A 20,542-nucleotide genomic window follows, 5' to 3' on the forward strand; every position below is an offset into this window, starting at 1 on the left:
GTATCTGAATAACCTATCTTTGGTAGAGACAATTATCTCTTTCTCCATTCTTCTAATACAATTATATATTTTTTATCCTAGAAGAGTGAAGTGGGTTATTTTTAGTCTAAATAGCCTGTCAAGTTGTACACGCACACTGTGCCACAAACACAAGCATGTCAGGATACACATGGAACTATATGTGCAAGCACAGAGGTGCAATTTTGAACACAGGATATTGCTGTGCTTTCAGATTAAGCAGTATTATACAACTAGGTGAGAAATACAGGCCAACACCATCACTTCTGCAGATACATACTATAATGTGCAGAACCTAAAACACTTATGTCTTTTATAGCATTCTGTTATTCAGCAAAGGTAGTTTCTTTTTATTAATAATTTCTTAAAAATCTGTTTGGGTGCTTGCACCACTACGTGGGCTGATTTCCACAGAAAACATATTTGGGAAACAAAGATTGCTGTTAATTATATGGAACTAAATACATCCTTACATACTGTCACTGTCTCACTAGGTTTGGCAACCAAACTGTCTGGGTTGGGGTAACTTGTTGTACCACTGTGCAATGTTAAACCACAACCTCCAAACCCACAAGGGTTCGCTTCCAAGTATGTGATGAGTTTAGCACCAGCAAGTCTACTAAAAGACGACTATTTTCTAGTCATAGTTAGATCAGTTTCTCTTTATCTGTTATGACATATGCCTTTATTTTCAATGCAAATGGTCACAGGGCGAGTGTGCTGCCTGCATTCTGCCAAACTTATTGGAACAATTCAGGACACTTGTCATGTATCCATCAGGCATTATTATTGTTAACTAAGAATAGAGACACTTACTGGTCTTTTTGAGAGCAAATTTTGAATAGCTTTTTGAGACTGGCAAACAATACGGAAGTGGATGAGAGTACAGTAAGAGTAAGAAATTCCACGTTTTCTGTAGTATTTCCTAATTGCACCATGGGTGAACACTACCTGCTTTTGGTAAATGCTGTTCAGAATTTGCCCAAGAAACCTGCCAACATTAGACAGATAAAAAATAATGTCTATAAAATGTGAGATATTAATGCAATTTATGTAAAGGTATTTCAAAGCTGCATACATTCCTATTCCTTCCTTCCACCCTGAAGAACTCCCTTTCAAGCTCAATGAATATACACTTGCCTACAGACTGCATTAGGGAATCATGCCTGTTTCTATTTCTATATATTTTATTTATTATAATGAAGATAATTTGAAATGCAATCTGCAACTCCCTGAACATTTTTAAAACAACCAGTGTAGTTAATCTAATGCCTATGGCAATCTCTATTTATTCTTTGTTAGCATACACTTGCCATAACTTAAAACTGGGCTGAGTTTTAATTTAAATGTAACAAGGCAGAATACCAGTACAGTGCTTTCAACAAAATGGCTGAAACTGGCTTCAGCATGATTTGCCTGGAAGGGAAGATGAAAATGTGTTTTAAAGGAGAAAAAATATCCTGACCAAAACCAGACATTCTAAACAACCACCACCGATACCCACTGCTCCTTTCCTCCCCCATCTCTATCAGCTGCTAGGCTTTCAGCACCGTTTTTCGCCAGACGCTAGCACAGTGTTTTCCTTCACAGTCAGCCATCAGCCAGAGCTGTCACTTGCAGATACTTCATTTTTGTTTCAGTCTAATTCATACTGCACCCCCTTAGTCTCTGTAGTGAGTAATGCCATGTCACTGTGCAGATATGCCAGATCCAGTACAAGAAGCATAAAGAGTGTTTTTAACAGTTAAACTATCTTGGTTTGAAAAAATGTTTTATTTCTCCCCCAGCTTAACTGTTCTTTTCCTCCTAAGCATCTTCCCAGCTGACCTCCAAAGGAGCAATCACCATTCTGCAATCTGGTGTGTCTTCCATAAAGCTCAGCTTTCATGTGGTGGGTGAAGACAAGCTGCAGGTCTGTATTACTAAATGCAAATAATCAATATGTTGATTGAGCTTTTGGCTACCAGAGTTCTTTTGATGGGAGTGACAGTGAGCATGACTTCCCTCTCTCAATGACAAGCCTGTTTAGACTTTGCTACCTACCACTTTGTGAATCAGGCAACTGAAAATACCCACAGCAATTCCTCCAAACTGTCAGCTATTGCTGTGATTCCACCCAGCACCCCCTGTACAAGACAACAGATTAACCATTAGGCTAGATATGTTGAAAATATACAGCTTCAACCTTTCCCCATCTAGCTCAGAGCGATGTATAGATGATTATTTCAACCGTCAGCTGCCGCATAGACTTAAACCCCTGCACAATAACTCCTGGATTCATCTGCCCCTTGTCAAACTTGCACAGCTTTAGTTTGAGCATACATAGTGTGGCAGTTTCACTGCGGATCTAGAATAATCCAGACGGCTGCTGTCTCTTTGTTAACAGGAAGCTAAACTGATGAGTTTGTAATGCATTTCTTATCAAAGGTAGTTTCAAAAAAGAAAATGTGCCCAATCAGTTGGGGTTGGAATTTAGCATAGTACTGAAATATGGTTTAATTGGAACATTCGTTATTTGTTGGGAAAAAATATTATTCATTCCCTTTAAAAATCACTTTATGCCAATGAACTATTTATTTTACAAACTTGCTTGATTTTTTGATGGTAATAGATGTAATGAAATCATTGACTAGAAACTACAATGCAAAGGTGCTTGATGAGAGACAAGAACGTTAATTTTAGACACTCCAGAGCAGTGTTTGCTTGGTGTCTGAAATGGTAATTCAAATGAAACAGGATCACTGTTTTGGTTTCTATGTGCATTACAAACTCAGGGAAATGTATTTCATTGCTTTTTTTTATACAAAGAGAAACAGATATGCTGCGTATCTTTACATACTAGTACCATTAGAAAAGCAGGTGAGGCTTGCTGGCTTTTAGTTGCAGTGTGTGCCATGTGAAGCAGATAAGAAAACATCAAGAACCCAGAATGTCAAGAACACATCATCTCAGAACATTTTACAAATACTGAATGGTGCTTACATGAGACATTCTCTTTGAAAAGCTGCAGCCCAAGAAACACCTTTTTTCCTCCTTTTTTTTTTTTTTTTTTAATTTCCCTTTTTGTCCCAGGCTTGCACCTTCTGGCTAAAGGCACATAAAATTGAATGACAAATGCATTGCTCTACTTTTTTTTTCTTCTATTGGCATCCAATGCTTAAATTTTATATAAATAATACACAGTCTTTCAGTCTTAATTCTCCTCACACATAAAGGATTGAAACTCAGCTACAGATATATTCCTCACCTTTGCTTTTCCATGAATGCTGTAAAAAGACAGTTAATAGAAAATATGGAATGTTGCTAGGCTGGATCCTGTTACATATTCTAGACGGCTGCTCTGATATCCTGTGAAACCATGATAAACTTTAAGTTCCTGAGCTTTTAGGGTTACACGTGTATATAGAATGAAAGATAGAATGCAAAGGTGTTTGGAAACCCAGGGAACTTAACTTGAATCCTTTGGTGAAAAAAAGTCCAGGGTATGGTTTTACTTTGATTTATTTGTAGGGGTAGAGCAACCCCCTATGTTTACTGTAGAGCTTTGATTTATTTTTTTTTCCTCTTCCAGTTTAATTCAAGAGCATAATTATTACAAATGCTTTACAGAGGTTTTAGGCTGTTCAAATTGTAGTTGATCTAAAGAACACTAAAGTCAGAGAAAGTAAGTGAAAAAGTGAGAAAACGCTTACATTGACTTCAGTGGACTTTAGATTAGGAGCTGTTCATATCTCATACTTCAGGGTGCAAGCTGATAAAATGGGGCAGCAAGAAAGCCTTTCCCATATATACAGAATTTTACAAATGGCTTGGAGAAGAAAGGCTTCAGATTTCATGGATCTGGTTTCTTGTTCTTATACAGAAGCATACACACAAAGTGACACTATATGTAACAATCATCTTCCCTTTCCCCTGACAAATGTGCACAGTAGAAAAAAGCTACTTTAATTCCTAATCAAATCCTAATTTATATTTAGACTGTCAGAGGTCCACTGAACCTTGAACATATTTTCTGATTCAGATTTTATTATTCCCTCATACATTTCTCTTGATTTTTAGTCTCCATTCTCCATTGCCTTTTTAATTTATGATTCACTCTGTAATTGTTTATTCAAATAATTATATTTTTTTTGGAAAACTGTCCAATGAAAAGTTTTAAAAAAAAAAAGGCATTAGGTCAGGGGACATTTTTTTCCCCGTCCATTTAATTGTCCAGTTGACTTCTCCACATGTTGTACCCACACAGAATACTATTTGGGTAAAGTAAAGTTTATTTTGGGAAAGAGTGAAGAAAGGAAGATGTGTCTAAATTGTAGAACTTAAAACATAACATGGTCTGTGTTCACAGGGGTCTATTCTCCAGACAAACATCAAAGTGAAGGGAATTGACTTTGTCTTTTGAGAGTGCGCTTTGGAGAATAAGGAAACTCAAAGTTTCTCATCAGGTATGGTGAGTGTAAATATTCTCCAAGTTAAATTTTAAATTATGTTATTTCACTATGACAAGCTGTTTTGCTATCTGAACACAGAGGAGGAGCAGCAGCAAAACATTACCCCTACATGTCAGAAAAGAGCTGTTCAGACCCTGTGTGTCCTACTGTGTCACAAACAGCTATGAACTCCAATTTTAGAGCTCCAGCTGCTGCGTCTAGCAGAAGCAAAGTACAAAAGGATTGCTCAAAGCCACATGTTAACTTTTTAATAGACTACCTGATGATCCTATGCCTACAAACAGAAGACTGGGAATCTCTTCACTGGGATTTAGTTCTACCACTGATTTGTTACACAGCCTTGGGTTGCTCACTTGCAGTCAATTCCCTTTTAATGGAGTTCCTTACTTATAGCTCTTGCTAAGACTCAAGTGACCAAATTATCTGAAAATGTGGCTGCTAATCAATAATTTTCTCAGATCTACCTGGTATAAGATGGTGAGGTTGCTATTGCTGTTTGGAAAGTACATTTGGAATTACATTCCATAAAAACATATCACATGCATATGTGATAAAAGTAAGTTGTTATTACAGTGTTTGGTTGTTTTGGTTTTTTTGTTTTTATTAGACCTGAAAGTGTATCTCTTTAACTTCAAATAACTGTAACATCGTTTTTATTTCTGTTTCTTTTTTCCTTCCTTAAAAAAATAGTGTGATTAAAGGCCACTGATTTCCTTATCAGTGGTCCTTTGACAGTTCCCCAAGGCATGACATGTAAAGCCAAAAGGCACATCTTTGGGGGCATGCTCTTTAAGAGTAGCAATACACAGCAAATTGTAGTATTTCCACACCTACAGTTCTAAATTCAGTGCATTGTCATAGACCATGCTTGTCTCAATACATAGCAATCCAAAGTGTATTGTCCTTTGTCCTATTGCTTCAGAGAGGATTTTTACACCAACTGTAAGGGATACAGAAGGAGAAGTTGCAGCACTGGCGAGGGTAGACTGTATTTATGTAGTTCTGCCAAACTGTAGGAGGAATCTGTCCTGTTTTTACAAAGTAAAGGAATTTTCCCCTTTGTGATTGAATACACTCACAATCTGATCAGTCACTGCTAAAACCAGTGAAGTTCTCTATGTGGACAAAAAATAGGCTTCTATTAAAAAAAAAACTAAGAAAAACCAAACCCAAAACTGAAAGGACAGTCACCATTGTGCTTATGAACACTTTGCTGTTTACACTCCCTTAGCTCCATCAAATTCAGTGGGAAAATATACAACGCCTAGAAGTAACTAAGTGAAAAAGTAAGCACAGGAGTCCTTGGTCATTGCTCTGCTCCCTGGGATTAGAAATCTTGTATATTTACTGCATAGATTGTGTTCCTCAGGAAAAAAGAGTATTTCAGTGCATAGGAAAGGGATATGCCAACTTCTTTGGAGCAGGACTCCACAAATTTCAGCTAGGTCTTGCTGCAACTGTTTCCTTCCCGAGAACATTGGGAAGGGTAGATTTCAGCCTGCAGAAATCTAATTAGAATTATTACTTTGTTTTCCAGTTCAAAGTGCCAGTTTATCTCAACATCTTAAAAATACATATTTCCAGTGTAATTCCAACATGCATATCCTGAAATTTTAAACTGAAATAACCTTTTTTCTACCCTGCTCAAGACAAGTTTAAAAATAAATTTGTGATGAAGGTGTTTTCATTAACACATTTCCTGAAGAAGACATACTAGGTCCCTGTGCCCATTTCCCTGCCAGTACAGCAGTGTTGAGTAAAGAAGAGATTTTCATAAACTTATTATAAATCTAGGGGACTGTATTCTTAACTTCTAAGACTTTTTTTTTTTTAAATTCTTCTGCTTCCCAGCAAGTTGTCTTACCTCTGAAACACACAATTTAGAGGACATTGCTCAGGTTTTCTTTTTTACTAGGTGGTTAATATGCCACCAAGAAATTGGAATTTTTTTTTTTTTTTTTACTTTTTAAACTTCGGTGGCATTAAATTTCTTTTCCCTTTTGGCTGTTGTTTACCCTTGTACAAAAGGGTGTAGAAGTGTCTGTGTGTCTGAACAATAAGAATTGAAATCTTGACATTTAACTCTAGCTTTCTTATCTTCAGTCTTATCTAGCTTTCATCCACATCAGTGGAAAAACCTCCATTTAGTAAATGTTAATAGGATTAGGCTCAGTGATCCCCAATACTCTTTCAGGTTCAGCTGTAATATTTCTCTGGGATGGAGGTCTTCACATGACTATTACCTGTGAGGTCATAATATAATTTTCATATGTAAACTAAGTAAAAAATGCTGTGCATGCTTACATACACACTGGTTTTATATACAAGTGCTTACACTGTATGTACCTATTCAGAAACACTTCTATACAATTAAAATGAGCCACCTGGAATATTAGATTTTTTTTTTTTTTTAAATAAAATTGTTTCCTCACAAAATCAATACATAAAGAAGTTGGAGGCCTTTCAGTCACTACTTATTTCTAAGCCAGCACCACCACCTGCTGGTTACAGGGAGTTTCAAGCCCCAGCACTGTTTTTCTGTCTTCAAAACTATGCCTAAGTATAGAACAGTATTTCCCAGCTGCTCTTATACATAGAAATGATATTGCCAGAAGACAGATTTTTAGCACATTGGTTGCAGTTTAACAATACTCTATTACCTGAGGTATGGCTTTCATAAAATCGGGGAATGTTAATTGTTGACAAACCAATTCTCTTATGCAAAGTAGTGTAAGTCACAGGGTAAACATCCAAATTAATCAAACAGATTGAACCTGTTGTATTAAAAAGCCTATTGTTACATATGCTAGTTTTATCACTTACAGATATACAGTTAAATACACTTCATGATACTAAGAAATCAGTGTATTTTTTTTTTTCTAAGTGCTCCCTACTTTAGTGAGTTCTACAATGTACTCCATTCTTGTAAAACTCTGTTTTTCTCTGAACAAATGTATCCAAAAAAACAGTATCACCTGGTAAATATACTAATATAAAAAACAACCAAGATATAAATAAATGAGATTAAATCTATAAAATAATAGCAAAAATGGCGATAGCGAAAATGGAGATGGAATATAATTCATTGGTATGGAAAATTAGGGAAGTATAGCACGTAATTTCTAGGTAAAGAATGGCAACACAAAGAAAGTAAAATAACACAACAATAACAATTAAAAAAAAAAAAAAAAGAAATGGAAATGCAATGTCTACCTCTGACTGTATCTGCAAAAGAACCCGAAAAGAATTAAAGCTTACATCTCTGTCAAAGCATACAGTAGTTTGGATGAAATCTATTGCTATGGGGAAGCAAGGCCTGGCAATTTCATAAGGGCAGAAAATAAAGCATAAGCTAAGAAATCCAGTGGTGATGATTAATAATAATGTTACTTACAACAGTGTTTTGATCTCTAACAGAAAGCATACTCAAAAGGATAGATGTATTTAGCAAGGATCATATTTTTCAAATAAAACCTAAATAGGATCAACGTACCTTGGCACAAAATAAAAAAAAAATTACTGTTACAAATTCCCTCTGTTTATTTCCCTAATACTCAGAAATACTGCACCGGTAACACTGAAATACATGCAGAAGTTAGGGTTGAACTATTCAGAATTGTTTTAAGAGGGAAATACATGCCATCTCACTTTCACTTCACATAAGACAAACTGTAACAGTATAAAAGTATGCAGACTAACAACTGAGAAAGCAAGCAAATAATACTGATTCTACCAAACTAAATTGATAGCCAGCTTTAAAAAAAAAAAAAAAAAAAATTAAGTATGTTTTGTCCTTTTATTTTTCACTTTGTTACTAACGCTACACAGAAGTGTCAAGCTTGCTTAGTTCAAGACAAGGATCAGGCAGATCACGCAAAGAGACCACAACCCATGACGAGGAATAGTTTTAGAAAGAAAACTTCATCAAAGGTAAATGCATTGTGCTACGTACTTCTGGTTTCATTAACCAAGGCCTGATGAGAATACAGACACTACCAGAGAAAGCAAAGGCAGCCTAACAGCAGCACCGTCACTGTTACTACACAATGCGCTGAAAAAAGAGGAGAGGAAAGAAGGCAATGGAGAATTTTTGAGAGGATAGTCAAAGTGTTAGATTAGCCGCTCGGGTTGCTTAGCTATGTCCTGCAGAATGCTTGGTGTGCTCAGTGTTATACCAGGGAAATCACTTATTCTCTGTGAGTATAAAATTAAATACAAATGATATTCATTTTCAAAGCAGGTAGCATGATAAGGAGGAAAGACGACTGATAAAAGAAAAAAAAAAGAAAATTCTGCAGGAAACCACTGAACTGCCAGCATTTCTGTTATAATTATCACACCAATTTCACAATGAAGTTCACAATCACCTAGAGGAGGAGGAACTCTCCAACAAAGAGAAAATTGATATATAAGGTTTCATAAGATTTACAGGTCAGTTACTACCCTGAAAGTAACTATAACAACCACAAATGCCACAGGATGTCAATATATTTGGAAATAGTGTTCCTGCCAGATGTTTTGAGAGTCAGATACTTAAAGCATCCAGAAATCCTGTGCTCAGGGGACACTGACAGCTGTCAAGAAAGTCATCTTCCAAAAGCGAATTGCTTGGAGCTCTACCTCTGAGGATTTTATTTTGTCCTGCTTGAGGAGAAAGAAGAGGCAGACAAAAGACTCATATGCTAAAGGCAGATTAAAAACAAATGCATATTTTCACTTATTTTATATTCCTCATGGGCAGAACTCAAAGATACTACTGAGGAAATCTGTGGGACCCAAGGGACAACTTCAGGATATTTCTTGAGGAATATGTGGGGCTTGAATATTGAGGCTGAATATATGAGCCTAAAGATACAATTATTGCATTCCCTCAAGCTACAATTTTAGATGCAAAACAAGAGCTTAGCTGTCTATTTAGCAGGAGAAATACCAGTAGAGCTGTGGATGGATGAATGAGCTGCAGCATTCAAAGATTCAATCAGCCAATCAAAAAGACCATTAAAGCTTGATCAGCCACTAGACATGATAACACTAGAAATCCTGAAGCCAAAACCAGAGTATGCACTTTCATTCAAGTAGGAGATAGTATTTTCAGGAATTATTCAGAAAGGAAAGAAAAAAAAAAAATCCATAGACCATGCTATAATAAAAAATAACGTGGTAGTGATCACAGGGGAGATCTGAAACAAAAATTAAAATAATCCCATGCTTGAAAAGAGGCAAATTTAAGTGTAGGGAGTTCCAAGAATAGCAGAATTATACAATAATGGTGTATTGAAGTGCACAGATACGGCACAGAATTCATATTACATAAATCAACACACAGAAGGATCTGGTACCAATGGGTTAAAAGAATGTCAGTTCCTGCTCTTACAGAATTTCAGACTGATGTAATATCAGACAAATCTAGACTACACAATCACAGATCCTTGGCTTGAGTCTTCCTTGTTACTGTAAATTTTGTGTTCATTTACTTCTCTTTCAAACACAAAGGCTTTTGCTGAGTCACATAACTCTTCAAAGTGTAAGATGCCTGTAAATTTGCCTTCTTTTATGGAAGGATCCCATCAAACAGTTAGGATTACATTACTGATTCTAGTCTCTGCAGATCCTTGCATTACAATTATCACCACAGAATCTGTGCTGAGACTGACATCTGTCCCAAGTCTACTGTTCTCTCGTATTTTCTCCTTTGTCTGAATGAAGAAATCAATAAGGTATACCTTGTCACCCAGGGCAGTGAGACTCTTGAATAGAAACAATCAAAATATACACAATGAAATGCTTTTTATACACACACACACTCATTTTTTTTCTTGGACAAATCTTCTATGGAACACAAGCTCTTGGTGGAAAAAAATCCAGCATTTAAGAACTATGGAAAAATTTAGATCTTTACCAAATGAAAACGGATTTAATTTTCAGCAGATTTTTTGTACATAAAATGAAACAAAAATTACATTTTCATGTCTCAATTTACAAAAAATATCATTTGTCAACAATTAAAATTTAATTTGAATAGCACTCTGAAAATGCATAACCTCACACAGTAGGATAAATATTTTTCTGTGGAAAATCAAAAGCAGTTCTTAGCATCCAAGAGTTAGTAAAATGTATTTTGCTATTTTGTCGCTTGCCCTGACATTGGAAAGTTTGCTGGCTTTGTTCAGAACCAAGTAAAAAAGCAGTATTTCATGTCAAAAACAAGACAAGATGCAAGCATGGCTATAAGTCCAATTCCATTATTAGTGAGAAATATTAGCATGTCATCTGAAAATTTGGGAAATGTTTCCCATATGTTGTAAAGGACACTATGTAGTGGAAGCCAGAAAAGTACATCCTGTTCTGTTCAGCGGTGCATCTCACTTCTTTTCACCCTTCTGCTGCTTCATCATGTGAATTATATTCATTTTCACACCCTGCAATTCTGAATAAATACTGTATCACTTCTTTGCTGCCACCCATCTTGTGATTGACTGATCACAGAGAACCTGACAGTCCTTGCATGTTTTGGTAGATCAGGAATAATTCTAATAGAGATAAACGACTAAAAAAATCACTGGACAAATGCCTGTTAATGAAACACACTATCAGTTTGCAGCTGTGGATTTTACCTCACATTGCTCATGGAACAGGAATAAGCATCATCTCTACATTAGGCTCAAAACCTGTAATTGTTTTTATTCTTTGCTAGAAGAATCTTAGTTCTATTAGCTGATGAAACTTTATAAGCTAGGCAAATGTTTATCTTGACTTCTGAGTTGTTGTCCATATGTCACAACTTGCATTTTTACTAGAAGTCCAAGCAATATGTCCCATATGGAATCATGTAAGTACTATAGAAGAGGGGCTAGTTGTAGAGTAAACCATCTACATTGCTAGATAGCACACCTGCTAGTCCATTCTGGCAAGCGTTTGCTCAAGAATGGAACCTCCATTTCTTGTTGCCAGTCTTCCTCCATAGCATAGCTATGGTGATGTAAAATCTCTCTCCATATTGTCAGACATGCCGTGTCAGACAACACGTAACACCACTGAGTTAGAGAGTGAAGATAATGTCAGGAACATGGGAATGGAGAAAGCAACATGTTTAGTACAAGCAAAATCTTTTATGCAAGAACGAACAAAGGAAATTGCATGACAAAGATCAAAGACACTATAATGATTTTTTGGATTTCCCTCAGCAGTTCTTCACAGTAAACAAGGTCTGCATTCCAATTAAAGTTAAGAAGCAGCTAAAAACTGCAGAAGATTTTTAATTTTCTTTTCCAGAAATCTAAAAAGAGATTCTTCTCTGCTGATGCAGATAAACAGAAGCTATTCATGCCCTTAGATAGTATCCCCTTTCAAAACCTCCCTGAATTAGACAGCAGCAAGGCAGTTCTAGTAATTTCCCCATTCCTTCTTTTCTCTCCTCCTTGCCGTCTACCTGTGACCTCCTTCAGCAAAGATCAGAAGACACGAAAATTGGCCTCTGCAGGGGAATCACTATGTCAAAAGGATACCCAGGCTTGTATTCAGTACTTCACAATGTAAGGATCTCAAAGCACTTCTTAGCACAAAATGTAATATAATATATTGAGAATACAGTATTCTCAGTCTTTGGGTGGATAAAGAACTATATTCATGTAGTAAGTCAGGGGCACAGTTGAGATTGGGACCTTTGCCTTGCACCGTTTTTGTTTCACATTTGCCTACGTAGAATTTCAAGTCACACTAAAACATCCACATGAATTTTTAACCAGATGACACTGACCACATCTTACACAGTAATAATGCTTTTTCCACCCTTCCTTTTCACAATAATTGTACTGTGCTAACAAGATGTGATCAGTGAAGCATGTGTGCGTGAGGTAGCACACACTATGTTTCCTAAAGTCATTGATAATAAGTGAATCACAGCATTACAGCATTCAGTAATATGTAAAATATCACAAGGAAAGCTGCATCACTGTATTATAAAAAGGAATGTTAACAAAAGCTGGTGAATAGTCTCAAACAGTAAAAGTACAACGACTGAACTTTAACCTATTTTAAAGTATATTATCGACATATTTAAGAAGTTACATACTAAAATAAATAGATCTATGATTTCTTAAGAATAAATTAAAACTTTTCCTCATCTGTTCAACTCCCTCCTGTCTACTATAACCTCAATCAAAGCAACGATACAGGATGGGTGCTTGTTCTGTGGCACTTCAATGACCACATATGGACTTCTGTAACAACAACCTCCTCTTTTCATGTAGCACATAAAAAAATCACAAGGTTATGTATCCTGGTATCTACAAATACCTGGAAATGTTCTAGGTACTTAGTAGAAAATACGATGAACCAGAAAAAATTGTCTCGCAAGTTGCTTCTGGCTCCCAGGCTGAGGGCTGGACCACTCTGCTGGACCTACACTGAATTTGATAAAATCTTAAGATCTCTGGTTCTAATTCAATGGACTCTCCTAGCTTTGGTAAGCATTAGGTTGGTTGCTTCTGGCTCCAGTTATAGAAGTATGAATCACGTAGTATGTACATTAGTGGTCACACTATATCTAATGTGACTACTTACCTGATTAAAGGTATGCATATATAAAATATGCTAGGGGTCTCAATGGAATAATCAGATGGTGGAAACACTGTGCTTGATTTTTTTCCTTCTTTCTCCTGTTTTTACATCAAAATGCATCAAAAGCAATAAAACTCCCATACATAATGCAAGCCAAGTGCATTTTAACTTGGTTTGGAGGGCTTTTATTCTAGTTTTTTTTTAATAATAAACTGTATTCCACTTTATACGTTGATACTACATCGCGGTCTGTTATATATTTCAATAAGCACCTCCTTCTATATATTACAATAACTTCAGATCACTAGAAATGTAGACGACCTAGGCCAGAGGACTTCTTTTTCTATGAATCTGAAGGACAATATTCCAAATGAGTGAACATATTTTTCCCTGAATTATAAAAGAAGCTAACCAATAAGGTTATCAAATGAAAAAAAATTTATAATACAGGAGTATGAGAAGTATAGGCTTTACAAATCAACTGTTCATTTTAGTTTGGAAGCAATTTGAAAAGAACACAGATTATGCATCAAAGTGTATCTGTGATTAGCATGAGCTGATAGCTTTCTGCTGTTACTGGTTCAATATTAATTTGAGACCTTGCCCAATAACATCAACACAAATTAGCTAAGACTCAAAATGGCAATCAACTTGGGGGACCTATCCTGAAAAGTGGTACTAACAACTTCCCAGCATCAATGAGCTTCTCGATCCTGCAGCTGTTTTTAAAAGCTTCCTCCCAAAGGCACATTTAGAACTGAATTAAATGCAACTTTGACTTAATTAACGTTTTAAATGATAATGAATACAATGTAGATTCATAGAAGGCATTTACATCGTGTTATAAAACTGATAAAAATTTAATAACTCTTTGTTAATAAGTTATGTCTCTCCAGACCCATAAAGCCTAAGGCAGTCAGTGCTGTAGTCTAGGGTCTAATCCAGGTTCCTAATGCAGGTGGTATAGGGAGGCAGGAGACTGACTTGACACTTGACATTTGCTCTAAGCCTGCTCTGGATCAAGCCACTGTTTGTTCATAAATACTTTATTTCATATAGTAAAGGTCAGAATTTGGGCTCAAGGCAGGGCTATGACAGAAATGCTCAAGCTGAAACCGAGCCAGCCCTGGCATCTGTCGCTTGAAATAGCTCGGAAACAGTAGAGAAGGAGACCTAACCGGCTAGCATCTGTCCCACACCAAGGAGGTAACAGGAAGAATCTGCTGCCTGGTGGTAAGAAACTGTCATGGTGAGTTTCATGACAACCAGCCACACTCAGGAACTAAAAATGCAAACATAATTTCCATGTCACCTTGCATAAGACCCTCTGCTAATTCACTCCACAGGATGCAGACAGCATCTTTTCTAGCTTGTCACCATCAAAGCAAGCCACTCACTAGTCTCTTCCCTGTGACCCTGGCAAGAATCGCTACTCAATGTAAAGGCCTAAAGGAATTAAATGCAGACTTCTTGATCTCTCCCTCCCCCACCTTCCCAATTCTTCAAAAGCTTTGTTGCTAAACTTAGCACTGCCTTCATTCCATGGTGATGTGAGAGTTCATCTCCTTGTTACAGACATCACAAATTGGGCAGAGATCCCTCTCATCAGACTAGTGGTATATGCTACATCACAAAACTCATCTGAAAAGGCATGTGCTTCATTATTTTTATTTTCTGGTCATGACTAACAAGTCAGATTGTCTCACTTTTACCATTCTAGCATCTGGAAAGGAACAGCTTGGTTTGGAGGGTTGTTTTGGTTTTTTTCTAGTCTTGCATTTCTACATCTCAGTATTCATCTACATGTTCATATTATACCCAAAAGAAGCTAAATAATTTAGCAGCACTCAAGTTCTATCAAAATATAGAACAATGAAGGGGATTCCTTTTTTGAGTGTTAGAGTCAAACTACATACTTATCATAGAATCATAGAATGGTCTAGGTTGGAATGGACCTTAAAAATCATCCAGTTCCAACCCCCCTGCCATGGGCAGGGACACCTTCCACTAGACCAGGTTGACCAAAACCCCATCCAACCTGGCCTTGAACACTTCCAGGGATGGAGCATCCACAACTTCTCTGGGCAACCTATTCCAGTGCCTCACTACCTCACAGTGAAGAACTTCCTCCTTGTATCTAATCTAAATCTACCCTCTTTCAGTTTAAAGTCTTGACTTAAGCCACCTCTTGTAAAATACCTATTGTTTCATGTTACCCCCCGCCCTGTAATTAACGTCGTCCATTCAGTGTTTGAAAAGGAAATACAAAAGTCCCAGTGCGTTCATACACAAGAAAAAAAATGATGGAATAGATACTTGGAATGTCAGGAGGGCATATACCAGCCTATTCTCATCACTGCTTCTATCTCTATGTTAGCTACACAGAAAAACATACAGTTGCATCAAGAAGATCACCTGAAGCTCTGCACATCAAGAGTGAGAAAAAGATAGAATCAAAGGGTTGGTTCAGTGGAACCACTGTTCCAGTAAGCAGTTCTTGAATGCTAGTTAAGACTGTGATTGCATATATTGTCAATTCATCCTATCTTCTTTAGTGGAAACACCTGCATGCATCTTTGTACAACTGCCACAAGGAGAAGAAGATGGAAAGAAAGTAGGTTAGGCTGAATTGCAAATATAAACTAAGCTTGAAAGTGGAAGCGTAATTAGGAGATTTTCATTCTCAGAAAAGCAGATCTCATGGTGTCTGGCTTCCGATTTGCCAGTACCACAGGCTATAGAGCTGGCTGCAAATATGGCAACCATTTGACTTCATGTCAATGGCTATACCAGAGAACCTCTATAGAAGAGCACAGGAATCTCCCACACTGGTATTTTCTTTTGCAATTGTTCCATTGTCTGGTTTTATGTGCTTCAAAACCCCATTGGCCTGTTTTGGTAACAGCAGCTTTCTTGACCGTAGTTCATTCTGAGAAGGCGGCTAAGGAAGGTAAGGGTTTTTTTCTTCATTACCCAGTAGCAACATAGACTACTTTAAGATGTATATGCCTGACTTTTTTTCCAGCTGTATTGGACTCATATCTTAACTGAGTTACCTAGTATTTTGTCGGCAAAACTGAACACTAAAATATACACAGGTGTCCATTTTTACATTATTTTCAGTATTTTGAAAGGGGACACATGCAGTCTTATAGAGGTATTTAGAAGAAACATCATAGCCATGCCAATTCTCAGGAACACCACCCTGAATACATGGGAATTGATATAACTGAAGTAAAAATCTGTCACCTTAAAAGAAAGAACAATATTTGGAACTAGTTTTACATAAATCAGTATATCACCCACAGCATGTTTCACAGGCTTATTATTTATATTCTCTGTGGCTTTGAATTAACAGGAATTTATTTGGCACTATGTCTCATTTTAATGTCCCATTTCCATTGATCTTTTTTACAAAAAAAAAAACCAACCCACAACAAAAAAACAGGCTACAGAACATAATGCTATATCATTCTCCAGTATACAGAGGTGGGATCATCCCACAGAAGTGAGCTGTAAAAATCATAACGATCTGATTATAATCACTTGCTTATGACCTTATGATGTCATCCCTAAGGGGCAACACCTGTCTGTCCTTTCCAAGCAGACCTCATTGCTTATTTACTCCTTCAATTTCTTCTTCCTCAAAACATTAAAGGTGTGCTATTGGCTTTTTGTGCAGGACAAAGATGAGACAGTGTGGCCACAGAGGGATCAGTGGGTTATATTAAAGAAAAGGTGTTCATGCAGTTTATGTAAAGGTAAGAATTTCAGAGCAAATGAGTGTCCATCCCTCCTGTGGCCACAACAGAATTCTCACAGCTCAGAAAAGGTGTGTAGTGGGAGAGAGCAGTGGTAGTACCTCATCTTTTCCTATTCAGAGTATTATAAATATAACGTAAATGGGATCATATTTATAGCTCATTTGAGAATCTCAAAGTCTCTAGCCACCACAAGGTGGTATATGCACCCTATAAAAGGGAAACCATTGTTGCTGAAGGGTGAAAATAAAATTCTAGCACTGAAAGCTGTCCTTTGACAAGGCACATACAGGCCCTTACTGCACCTTAGCTCATCCATAAAAGCGAGTATTTCTTGTTGTCCTGGCTACTTCAGCAGGGCTAGAGAAGTAGTAGGTTAGTTTTGTTCTGTAGAAAGCAGAGGACACAGCTCTTGCATTCTGGGAGAAATAGAGACTATGCTGTCTTTTCAGCCAGTAATTTAGGAATCCAGGACTTAATAGTCAAGTCATTTAGAAAAGCCCAAGCACAGTTATACAACTGATGAGTTTTAGATACACTGACCAGTGTGTGTGTGTTATGCATTCTTCTCTCTGGCTAAATCAGTAAGTGACATGTCATTTCAACTCCCATTATAGAATTTGGTTTTTTAAGTTGTAAAGACATACAGGCAGAGTCTACACTGCCCTAAGGAGCACAGGTCAATGAAGAAGCTAGTTTTCCTTGACTTAACTTGTTAAACCACACTGCCAGGCATATCAGCACAGTGTACCAACCTTGGTTCAACAGGCATCCTTACGCAAGCTACCCAAAATGTTCACCTAATCTTGCAGAATATGATTTTAGGTCCTTTGAGAAAGACTCAGCAGCTAACTTGTCTGTTCAGCATAAACCACACAATGCCACTAGAAGATCAGATGGAATATATCGTTCTAAACTGGGCTTGGCACACAGGTAGGTATATACTCTGGCTACTTTCAAAAATTAAGCTTTCTCCAGCTTGTCTTAGCATGGTCTTTCTTTCCACATAATACGGCTAGGAGTTTGGGCTGAGCCCTGAATTCAAAATATAGCAATAATTAGTCTTGCCTTTTGTCTCCGGACATCTCTGATATTCACCAAAGTCAAAGTCTTCACATAAAGCTTCTCAGAACTATCAGAGCATGCCAAAGCATGTTTTCTCACAAGCTGAATTAGATATGCCTGGGCCTAGTATCAAGAATGTCCTTGGAAATTTAGATTCCCAAGGCAGTGGGCACAGCAACAAGTTTAGAAAAGGTTTCCTTTTGGAACATGAACTTTTGATGTTCCTGAGAAGCACAGCCATATGGTGATACAGAAACACAGAAATTAAATAGTTCAGGTTAAGATTCTGTCTGTATCAATTAATCATTTGAACGGCACTCCCCAAGATTTGGCACAGACCTAAGCAGAAAAATCACACTTATTAGTAACATAATTTCATTGTATAAACCACCCCAGGTTTTTCAGTGACTAAGTGCCTCTCTTCATGCTAATTCTTCTTGACTCTCCAGTGCAAAAAATGCTTGGACCATTTGACTGCTGTTCATGTAGCAATCTACCAAAAGCAGCTAAACCTGAAAAAATGTAGACAGAAAAACTTTTAAAATTCTATTTCCTTACTTTTAGAAATATCATATCCATTTTTTTTCCAGACAACTGCCTATAAACTCAAAAGCTATTTTAATATAATTATATTTAATCAAAATATGATTTTCATTTGCTGGAAGTACAGGCAACAATATAATAACAGAGAAACTCATCCACAGTGGAAAATACACTGCAAGTGTTACTTTGTCTACATATTATACAATTAGTACACTAAATCCTGTGTACATCATTGAATATGTAAATTGATATCTGCTACTTGACATCAGATTCTTACAAACAGCATTAATTCTTACAGAAGCTACTCATTGTTCCAAGAAGTTTCATACAATGGTCTGTGACTTTATCTACCTTGAAGAAAAAGGCTGCTTTTATAACCAAAAGGTTTTTTTTAAAAAAAAAAAAGAGGAAAGAAAGAAAGAAAGAAATGCATTAAGCAATTGTAGAAGCAAACCAACCCAACTGGGGCACCACGACCAAAGCAAGCCCTGTAATAGTATAATGACCTTTAATGAGTGTCTGGGGAAACAATACAGTCCTAGCATAAAAGACAAAGGGCAAAACCCATCGTGGCTCCACTGACACTAATTCAAAATGATTTTCAGAACAACTAAAGAATGTAAGAGAGGTAATCTGATCCACCAATCTGACCTCACTTTGATTCTGGGGCCCTGCTGCTGCCATTTCTAATTGTCAAACACTCTACATTTCACATCTGCTCATATTTAATGAAAAGCTGACTCTCACCGCCATTCTTTGAGTTAACTAGCTCTGTCAAGATGGGCATTATACGACCCCTGTGCACTGCAAAGAAAACACACTGATTTCTGTTGAAGCCCTGCCAGTGAAACGTTGCATGTGTATATATATATATATATATTAATTGGAAAAGAAAGGCTTATGCTGCTTTGCAGAGAGTGTGAATTGGTATTGATTTTTGTACTTATTATTAACAGTCAAAGGTGACTAGTCTCACAAGGGGAAGAGTGAGCTCTCTTTTGATTTGATGGAGTGATGACGGAAGGAAAAAGCCCTTGAAAGATAGGATGCTAAAAATCCTCAAAGCTGTCAATATCACTCATCCTTCAAAATGTAACATAGATCTAATGTGCTTCCCAAAAGTGTTGGTTTTTGGTGGAAATAATATCATTATTGTGGATTTTTTTGGCTCAGCAGGCGACACAATCAAAAATGTTTACTTTATCTGCCTCTGCAGAGTCTTAAGTGAACTGGAAAGCTATGGTAGACCTACAAATTACGGTTTTTCTTTCCTTGCCAAACAGTGCTAATGGCAGAAATTTCACCCATTTGTAGGGCACATATTCATTTAGCCTGGTCTGGTTGCTGTTAACACCAGTGCTGGGACCCAACCACATACACTCTGTACTAGTCTGTATTAATGCAAACTATACCAGGCACTGTGTTACTGAGGCTGTTAGGCTATGTAAGTAACACTGCCTGCAGTAATTCTCAATCTAGGAAGGTTTCTTGTTCACTTTTCTTAACAAAATATGTTTTGCTATGTTTTACTCTGATAAAGGTCTCTTTAAAGGATAAAAACTCCTGTAACTTAGAATCGGACTTAAAACTGGGAACCATCTCCCCTGAGGTCATGCATGAGTTACAAACAAGTAGATAAAAAGGACATTCAGAGTGCCTATGCACATATACAGAGAGAAGATTTCTGGTAAAATCTCCAAGAAATTCTATTAGAATCACTTTAATTGACACAGTCTTCAGACAAAAAATGCTAATAAAATCATAGTATTGTTATATGCTCCACATTTGTGTCTGGAAAAATAGTTCAAATGTCAAAACAGTTAAAGCGAAGTCATTCAACACTTGAACTTTATACTGCAATACACATATGGTATCAAAAGGCAACCAGGTGCATAATCTACTAACTACATTGTACTCTTAGTAGTAGAAGGCATCTTTATCTGTGACGACTTGTAATGTAAAGCGGACATGCTTTCTGATCAAAACTCCTAATACTCCTTAGAGATGTATCTGAATAATTTTATAGTAGGGAAAGTAAAACAGTTCCTGTCCTGAGACATAGTTTTGCCTGTTATGAATGTCTAAAGAGGATAAAAAAGTGGGGGGAAAAAAAAAAGTCATAATTTTATTTAACAATCTTCTTCA

The 20,542-nt window shown here is 36.9% G+C and overlaps 1 protein-coding gene across 14 annotated transcripts in view; it reads right to left on the reverse strand.

The window, feature by feature from the left end:
• KCNMA1 (potassium large conductance calcium-activated channel, subfamily M, alpha member 1) overlaps positions 1 to 20,542 on the reverse strand; it is a 523,274-nt gene that overhangs the window by 74,707 nt on the left and 428,025 nt on the right. The gene's annotated exons all lie outside the window — the stretch shown is intronic.

This window comes from Haliaeetus leucocephalus, unplaced genomic scaffold (assembly GCF_000737465.1).
Source record: "Haliaeetus leucocephalus isolate CR32 unplaced genomic scaffold, Haliaeetus_leucocephalus-4.0 Scaffold229, whole genome shotgun sequence".
Taxonomy (NCBI): Eukaryota; Metazoa; Chordata; class Aves; order Accipitriformes; family Accipitridae; genus Haliaeetus; species Haliaeetus leucocephalus.